Below are 8,283 nucleotides of genomic sequence, written 5' to 3' on the forward strand. Positions count from 1 at the left end.
CATGCATTATACCTCCATGTTACTCCAGTTCAACATTGCACGTCTAGGCAGCTTATTGACTCGTTATACAACAGACCAGAGGAGTCCATTAATATATAAAGGCCCTCCCTCGAGGTTGACCTCCTCTTTAATTGGCTAACACATGTAGGTTGTGTTTCATTAATTTGCCTGTAACCTCAGTATTTGGGTATTTGATGCAGAACGGATCATTAGTTGACAGGCATCAGAGTGAGCGGTGTATTATATCAGTAAACACAGCTTGATGTTACTTCATATTTAGCCCAATCTGTGGTTCCTGATGTGTAGACATCAGTCCAGTTGAGAACATTATGTTAGTTTAAAGCCATTTTAAACCTATACCAATTTGAAACGGACAAGTATTTTTAAATAAAAAGGGTTCAACAGTAATCTTTATCTTATTTCTTATTTATAGATTTGGTTTCATAATTGTTTTGACATGCAGGTTTGCTTCAAAACAGACACACTGTCGTGTGACTCGCCTGCATCTAAGTAATCTAATTGGTTTAAAAAATACTTTGCAGATTATGTGGCCACTAATAGAAATAAATAGAGATTTATTCTGAGAATCATACCACAGGAATACTAGCATTGTAACATCATAAAGCTTATCTGGAGTGTGACTCTATAAAGAGATGTTGTCACAATCCAGTTCAGTTTTTAACACTTGCTTTTAAGATTCAAAATGTTGACAATTGGCCACTATCCACTTTTTATCAATTAAAACACTTAATTATTTTTTCTTTCTTTTTATGTATTGCTTAATTAAAGAGGTTGAGTCAGCATATTAATAATATTGAACTGAATATAATATCATTATAGGAGGCACAAATAAGATAAATTATGAAATCCATATTTTTGGAACAACTATTTTTGTTATATTTTGCCAGCATTTCTTTTCAGTGTGTATACTATAGAAACTATATATATATATATATATATATATGTGTGTGTGTATATATATATATATATATATATATATATATATATGTGTGTGTGTATATATATATATATATATATATATATATATATATATATATATATATATATATATATATATATATATATATATATATATATATATATATATATAGGCATGCAAAGTTAAACAAAATTGTAAAATATATATTAATGAATTACTAATCTTCATTTACTTATTATTTTGTTTCATTTTAATATTACAAATATAACCTAAACTAAATACATTATTTATACAGTAAAAAAATAAAATAAATAAATAAATATGAAAAAAGTTCACCCCAAAATGAAAAAAAAACTGTCTTTATTTACTCACCCTCATGTTGTCCCAAAACTGTACGTATTTCTTTTTTCTGTTTAACACGAAAGAAGATATTCTGAAGAATGTTGGAAACCTTGCACAGTTGCTGGTATTGACTTCTGCATGGAATATACACATTTCCATGCTTTTTCCATACTGCTCACACAGGTTTGGAACAATATAAGGGTGACTAAAAGATTTCATAATTAAAAATTTTGGGTGAACTTTCCCTTTAATGTAAAGAAGGTCAAATTCAGATACTGTACTTTCTGAATCCTCTATTATTCATACTGATGAAGAGTAATAAATAGGACTATAGGCTGAAAATGATGAATATCCTTTAAGAATCTTAAAACACACACATAAGGCAATGTCCATCCAACAAGCTCATTACACGAACCTCAAGCTGTCTAATACTGATCCAAGCTCTCAGTTGTAGGTGAGAAATGACAGAATTGATTATGTATTTGCAGCCACCTGTAGTCGGAGATGAGGCACCTGGCATCGGACTGCTCCCTGCTGTCCTATTGGCTGATGGTGAGTCTCCTGTCCAATAGAAGTGGCCTCCCCCTGTCTCGCCCCCAGCTCTGGAGCCGTGCTGTGCGGCAGGGGCAGCAGGAGCTGCTTTTTACCCCAGGAGGGGCTCACTCCTGCTGGTCCGCTGGCTCGCTCGGCTCCTGTCCTGCTGACCGGGTGAAAAGGAGCCACTCGCCGGGGACCTGCCTGCCTCAGATTCCTGCACACATTGAATGCCTCTCACACCTGGAGATGTGAATTTGTACTCTGTCTGAACTCTATTATTTGTGCGATATGAGAAGCAATTGGCATTTTTGATGTAGAGAAAATCTGAGGTTTATATAAACACTGTTGTGTGGTGTTTAATAATTCAGGTAGCAGTTTTATGTATTAGTTTATACACTAAATATATTTATATTTATTAAAAAGAAGTATAAAGACTGTTCTTTTAACCTTTATTTATTTTTATTGTTTTTATCAAACAATCCTAAAAAAAAGGATAATGGTTTCCAAAAAAATATTAAGCTTCACAACGTTGATAATAATAATGTGATGCTGTATACTGGAGTAATGGCTTTACTGAAAACTGGTATTTTAAATGGTACTCATATTTCTCGATATTAGTGTTTGTACTTTTGATCCAAATAAATGAAGATTTAGTGATTAAAAGGGAATTCTTGAATATGTCGTGGTTAATATAGTTAACTAAAAGTATATATTTTCTTAATGATATCAGTTAACTATTTCAGCTGATGTCTAAGTCAACATTTTTAAACTAAAATGAGTAAAAAATAAAGAACTAAAAAGAAATGCATAATTAAAAATATACATAATAACAAAAGCACAACTAATTAAAACTAAAATTAAAATGTTTATTAAAATGTATAAAAATTTAAATTTTATATATATATATATATATCACTTTTTTCAAGAACAGGTGGTGTACATACAGAGATGATATGACATACAAATACAACATACGTAAAATCATTTCAGATGATTCAAGTAATTTTTTTATTTATTTCAGTTTTAGTGACCTATAATAATATCTCAAAGATTAATAAAATAGTATCTCAATAATACTAAAACTAAAATAACATTGGCATATGGTACATATTAGGATTTTTCCCCAGACAAGTTCAGAAATATATATAATTATTATTATTATAAAAATTCTTACAGTGAAAATTCACTTGTGAGAAAAAGTGAAAACTGCAAAAATGGTTAAAAAGCGTCTGCACTGGTTGCTTGCTTTTACGTGTCTTCCTCAAACAAAAGGAACTGTAGCTCATCCTCTCTGATGGGTGGCCAGACTGACCACTGAGCACAGGTTTGGAGATGGACACTCTGTATTTTCTGCTCGGCGAACCATCAAGGTGGAGGTGGCTAACACATTTGAGCACACACACTCCATGAATAAGTGCTTCCATGTGATGCCAGGCATTATCAAACAAGTAATCATTTCAGAGGGGTGGAAGGTATGTGTGGGAAGAGAGAGACTGAGAGAGAGAGAGAGATGTGTTATAATTACAACCAGTGAAGCATAGTCTTCATATAAAATGCATTAGTTTGACTTGACACATTAATTATCTGTTTTTGCAGATGTTTTGCAGCATTGTTGTGCAAACAATTTTAGGGGGAGGAATTATGGGAAAGTGAGCTGAAAATAAAATAAGTGGGAGGTTTCTTGCAGATTTACCTTCATTCATGCAGAGAGAGCGAAGCGATGCAGCTGGAGAAAATGGAACCGAAGCGAAAGGATCATCCCAACAAGGTTATCATTACACCCTGCTCCTCGCCCTAACCCCTTCAATTTCTCTACCCACGTGGATTTCAATGCACTCTCCGTTTTTTGGCGGTTTGTTGTAGTGGCGAGAAAGGGGGAGGTTGCAAGGCTTCCCATTCAAGCATCACAAAGTACCATAATCAGGAAGATAAAGAAATTACACATTATAGATTTCAAAAGGAGATAATGGACTATTTGTTTGTTTTTATGCTTATTTGTGCAAATCGTAGGTGCTTGATGATGCCTCACAGTTGAAGGATTGTTGTTTTCCATTGCTGCTTTTCTTTTAAAAGATCTTAATTGCAATGCAGGAAAACAGCGTTTTGTTTTTCCCCATGGTGAAGTGGATGGCCGACACAGCTTTGTTTTAACGCCGATCTTAACAAAGGGAAACAGATTGTGCCTTTTAGCCTTCCAGACGTCCTCGCGGATGATGGGAGCGTGCATTTTGTCTCAATGTGAAAGTTGTTGTTAAAACAACAGCACGAAAGAGGATAGAATTATTTTTTTTTCAGATTCATCATTATAAGAAAGAGTACAGGTGCCTTTCTTGAATAAACAGATGCATTAGATAATAAAACATCCTGCAGTGTTTTAAATAAAGCTGGGACACTTTTAAAGTAAAGATTAATAATTGTGGTATAGGTTTTACAAGTTAAAAAGAACAAGTAAAAATATTTATATACATTGACACATGATTTGTATATATTAGTATATCCCACAGCTTGTTACTTGTGCCTAATTTTGATTCTTCATGTGGCTTTCTCTTTACCACCAGTTGCAAAACAGATTTTAGTAGCCTTGCTAATTCAGCAAAAAAGGACTGTTGGATTTATCGTTATACTCTATGTGAATTAAAGTTTGCTCCAATTCTTGGGGGAGATCCATTGAAATATCAGAGAAATTCATTTGAAGGCGAAAAATGTCCCCACACAGATTTTGATCAAGTCATTTGAAATCCCAAAAGAAAGCTGCTTATATTTTGAAAGTGATGTATGTGTGAGCTGTGCTCCACTATGCTAATGACAATGGACAATAGATATTTTTTTTTTCTTTTGTAAACAAAATTTTGCTGAAATGTTTCTATTTTTTTTTTCAATTTGGAAGTATGCCTATGGCCGATATAGCAGCTATAGGGAAATAACGAGAAGAATAACAACGTGCAGTAAACGTTAAAACTATTTGTTCATAATTAAGGTAATACATTCAAATAATATGGTAAGACACACCAATTATCAATATCAATCAGAAAAACCAAACTGTTTTGTACATCTAAAAATAGCTGGACGTGGATGAGACCCACAGAATTTACAAATGAATGTGACTGTACTTTAAAACTGCTGAAATTGGGACACACACACACACACACACACACACACACACACACACACACTCGATCTCTCTCATCTAATGGTTGTCTGTGTGTAGTAGAATGCTAATATTGATATTCTCTCATGCCTATTCTGAATGGCAGCCATGTTGGCTGAGGGAGCATGCAGCCAGAGAAGCGAGGAGGAAAGATATCATTGGCACCGCTAAGATTTTACATTTCTGGATTGTGGACATGTATTCCTTTTTATGGCAAATTTATGTTCTGGGTTTAGCGAACATTATCTTAAAGGCTCTTGCTGTCACATTAGATTTGCATAGACACAATGAACACCAAAGTTTAGATTATGAAATTTGGGTAACTGAACTGTGTATTCAGGTTAGGAATTAAACTGTCGTAACAAAGTTCTTCGGCAATGAGCTGTAATCTATATTTCAGACAAAACAATTTTTTTTTTTTTTTTTGATGAGCTAATGATATTTGTATCATAAATGCACCTCTAAATCGAACTCTTCCTGCCATTTCAGACATTATTTTGTATTTTTATGCGACCGTTTTCCCTGTAGGCCAAACCTGCCCAATTCAAACACACAGTGGTGACAATTGAAATATCACAATGAAGAAGATTCAATTTCAGCGTGTAGAACTCTGCTCTGCTCTCATTGGCTGGAAGTTTGGGCATGGTATCAGAAGCGAGGCTTTATCTCGGCATCACAAGAGAGATACTGAAAAAGAGGCCTGATCGTAATATCTGTTTTCCCTCTCCCCGCCTGCTGTGTTTCGCTAAGCTTTATCAAACAGCCGTGTGTTTGTTTGCAAATGCAGGATTTCACGGGTCATCCTTTATCAGCTCGCTCTCCCGTCACCTCCAGACTTCCCAGCATATTGTGCCATGTTTTCTCCGTTGGCTCCAGAAAAGCCGCTCATCCTGGCCAGTGCAGGCTGGCTGGTGTGTCTGTGTGTGTGGCGGTGCGAAGGGAGCCATCTCCTCTCGCAAACACATGGCCCGCTCACTTGCCCGGCCTCCACCCCTCCTTCGCCCAATCATGAGCTGCTTTTGAGGAGTAGTGTTGAGAGCATTCAGCCGATGTGCAAATTTGGAGCAATGGTTTTACTGACACATCCAGACTGGCTAACAATGTTATCACGACAGCAGCAGACTATGTAGAAGATAGAGAAACCCTCCGACACCCCTGAAGGTGTTAGCAATCGGCTAATCAGTGTATTTCTGTGGTGATCCTCCTGCACCCTCCAAAGGATTGTGGGGAGGTGCAGCGACCAGCCAAGCAGATCGTTCGGCCCTTCCGGTTTAAATAGGACACAAGGCTGTGGAAACAAAAGAAGCCATATTAATGGGAAAGCACTGTCAGATAAAACATTCTCCACTACAAGCTTCCAAGTCAGGTAAATAGGTACATTGCTAGTCCATAATGCCAGATCTGTGCTTTGTTCACTCGTCTAAATGCAAAAAAAGGAAGTAAGCAGGGCGACCCAGAAGGCTGGAGTAGAATAGCACAGAGGATCATAATCAGACGCCTCTGATCCTTTAGTAGCTTTCCAAATGCTTGGACCGACTCCTTTAGCCGCTGCTTGGGGACAACTTTCAGATAAACTAGGCCGTCACAAAAGACTGAGAGGATTGCCTTTTTCAGGACAGAACAGTTGCCTGTTTTCTCCAGAAGATGTAATCCATGTTTAGAATCACTTATTGACTGGTTTTCTTTTCTTTTCTTTTTATGTGACAGATGTTAACAAAACAAGTATGTAATTCAATTATTATTATTATTAATTAATTAAAACTGGAATTTAATTAAACTAAAAAATTTAAAGTAAATAAAAAATACATTGTTCTATGAAATTACTTCCAATTTAATCCATAGTTTAGTGTGATTTATTTATTTATTAGTTTGTTTGTTTATTTATTTTACATTGATAAAAAAAATACCATGTCTCTATAAATTACATAGATATTTTCATGGTTAAAGATATGACTCATCAGCCCAAATCTGCATATGTATAAACAGCAATGAAAAAATTACACAGATGGGACAGTGGCATTTGTGTATTCCTGCTTTTATCTGCCACATGAATGTTAAACTATTGTATATGTGATTCATTATGTAACTCATTTGATTTTAATTGATTGACAAACATTTGGGCCTTTAAGACATTTTCATAAAAAAAAAAGAAAGAAAAAAAAAGTATATTTTATGTGATTGAAAATAATGTGAAATATTATTACGATAATATACAATAATATGATTACAATAATATATATATATATATATATATATATATATATATATATATATATATATATGTATATAATGTCATTTATTCCTGTAAAGGGAAAGCTGCTTTTGAGGAGTCACTACTCCACTACTTCAGTGTTGCATGATCCTTCAGAAATGCTGATTTGATGTCAATTTTTTTTTATTTTTTTTATCATTATTATCAATGTGGAAAACAGTTGTATTGCAATTGTTTTCCTGGAAACTCTGGCACTTTTTAAAGGATTCTTTTATTAATAGAAAAGTTATAACAGTTCTTTTGTAACATTATAAATATTTGAGTGTCACTTTTGATAAATTTAATGCAACCTTATTGAGTAAAATACATTTATATATATATATATATATATATATATATATATATATATATATATATATATATATATATATATATATATATATATATATATATTAAAAAAAGAAACAAAAAAAAATTTGCATACATTTTGCATAAATGATTAATAATTAACATTTGACATAACGCAGGCAGTATGCTGACCTGCATGCTTGTTTTAGTAAGTGACGTTCCTGTGTTAGGATTCTAACTTGGGTGTTTCAAAAGAAGGACGCCTCCTCTCTCTTCGATTCCCGGCGAGATGTCTGGCGTCATATTTTCTAATGTGGCCTTTTCTCCAGCTCTGTTGTGCATCCTTCAAGTGGCTCCCATTGATGTTTCATCTTTGATATCCTTTACAGGTCCCCTGGGTGCCACGGGGCTTAGGGGGCCCCCTGAGGCAGACGAAGGGGCCCCCGGCGTGGAGCTGAAGGTCTTCAGGGTCCTGACAGTGTTGATGGAGGTGATTCTTGAGTGGCCTCTCGCGGTGTTCAGTGGTGGCCACAGTGAGCCAGGGCTTTTGAAGTGATAGATCTTAAGGATATGAAACAAAAGTAGGGATGGATTGAACTTCATCTGCCTACAGGGGAGGGAAGGGAGTGAAGTCAGATGGGAGATAGGTAGGGCGCGGAGGGGCGGAGGTGCTGGGTCACCGGTGAGCCAGAAGAAAGAGCCTTTAATCCAAGCATGTCTTGTAAGGTCAGGAAAAGTTCGCAGGATGAAAAAAGG

The sequence above is a fragment of the Carassius gibelio genome, chromosome B17, assembly GCF_023724105.1.
Source record: "Carassius gibelio isolate Cgi1373 ecotype wild population from Czech Republic chromosome B17, carGib1.2-hapl.c, whole genome shotgun sequence".
NCBI lineage: Eukaryota > Metazoa > Chordata > Actinopteri > Cypriniformes > Cyprinidae > Carassius > Carassius gibelio.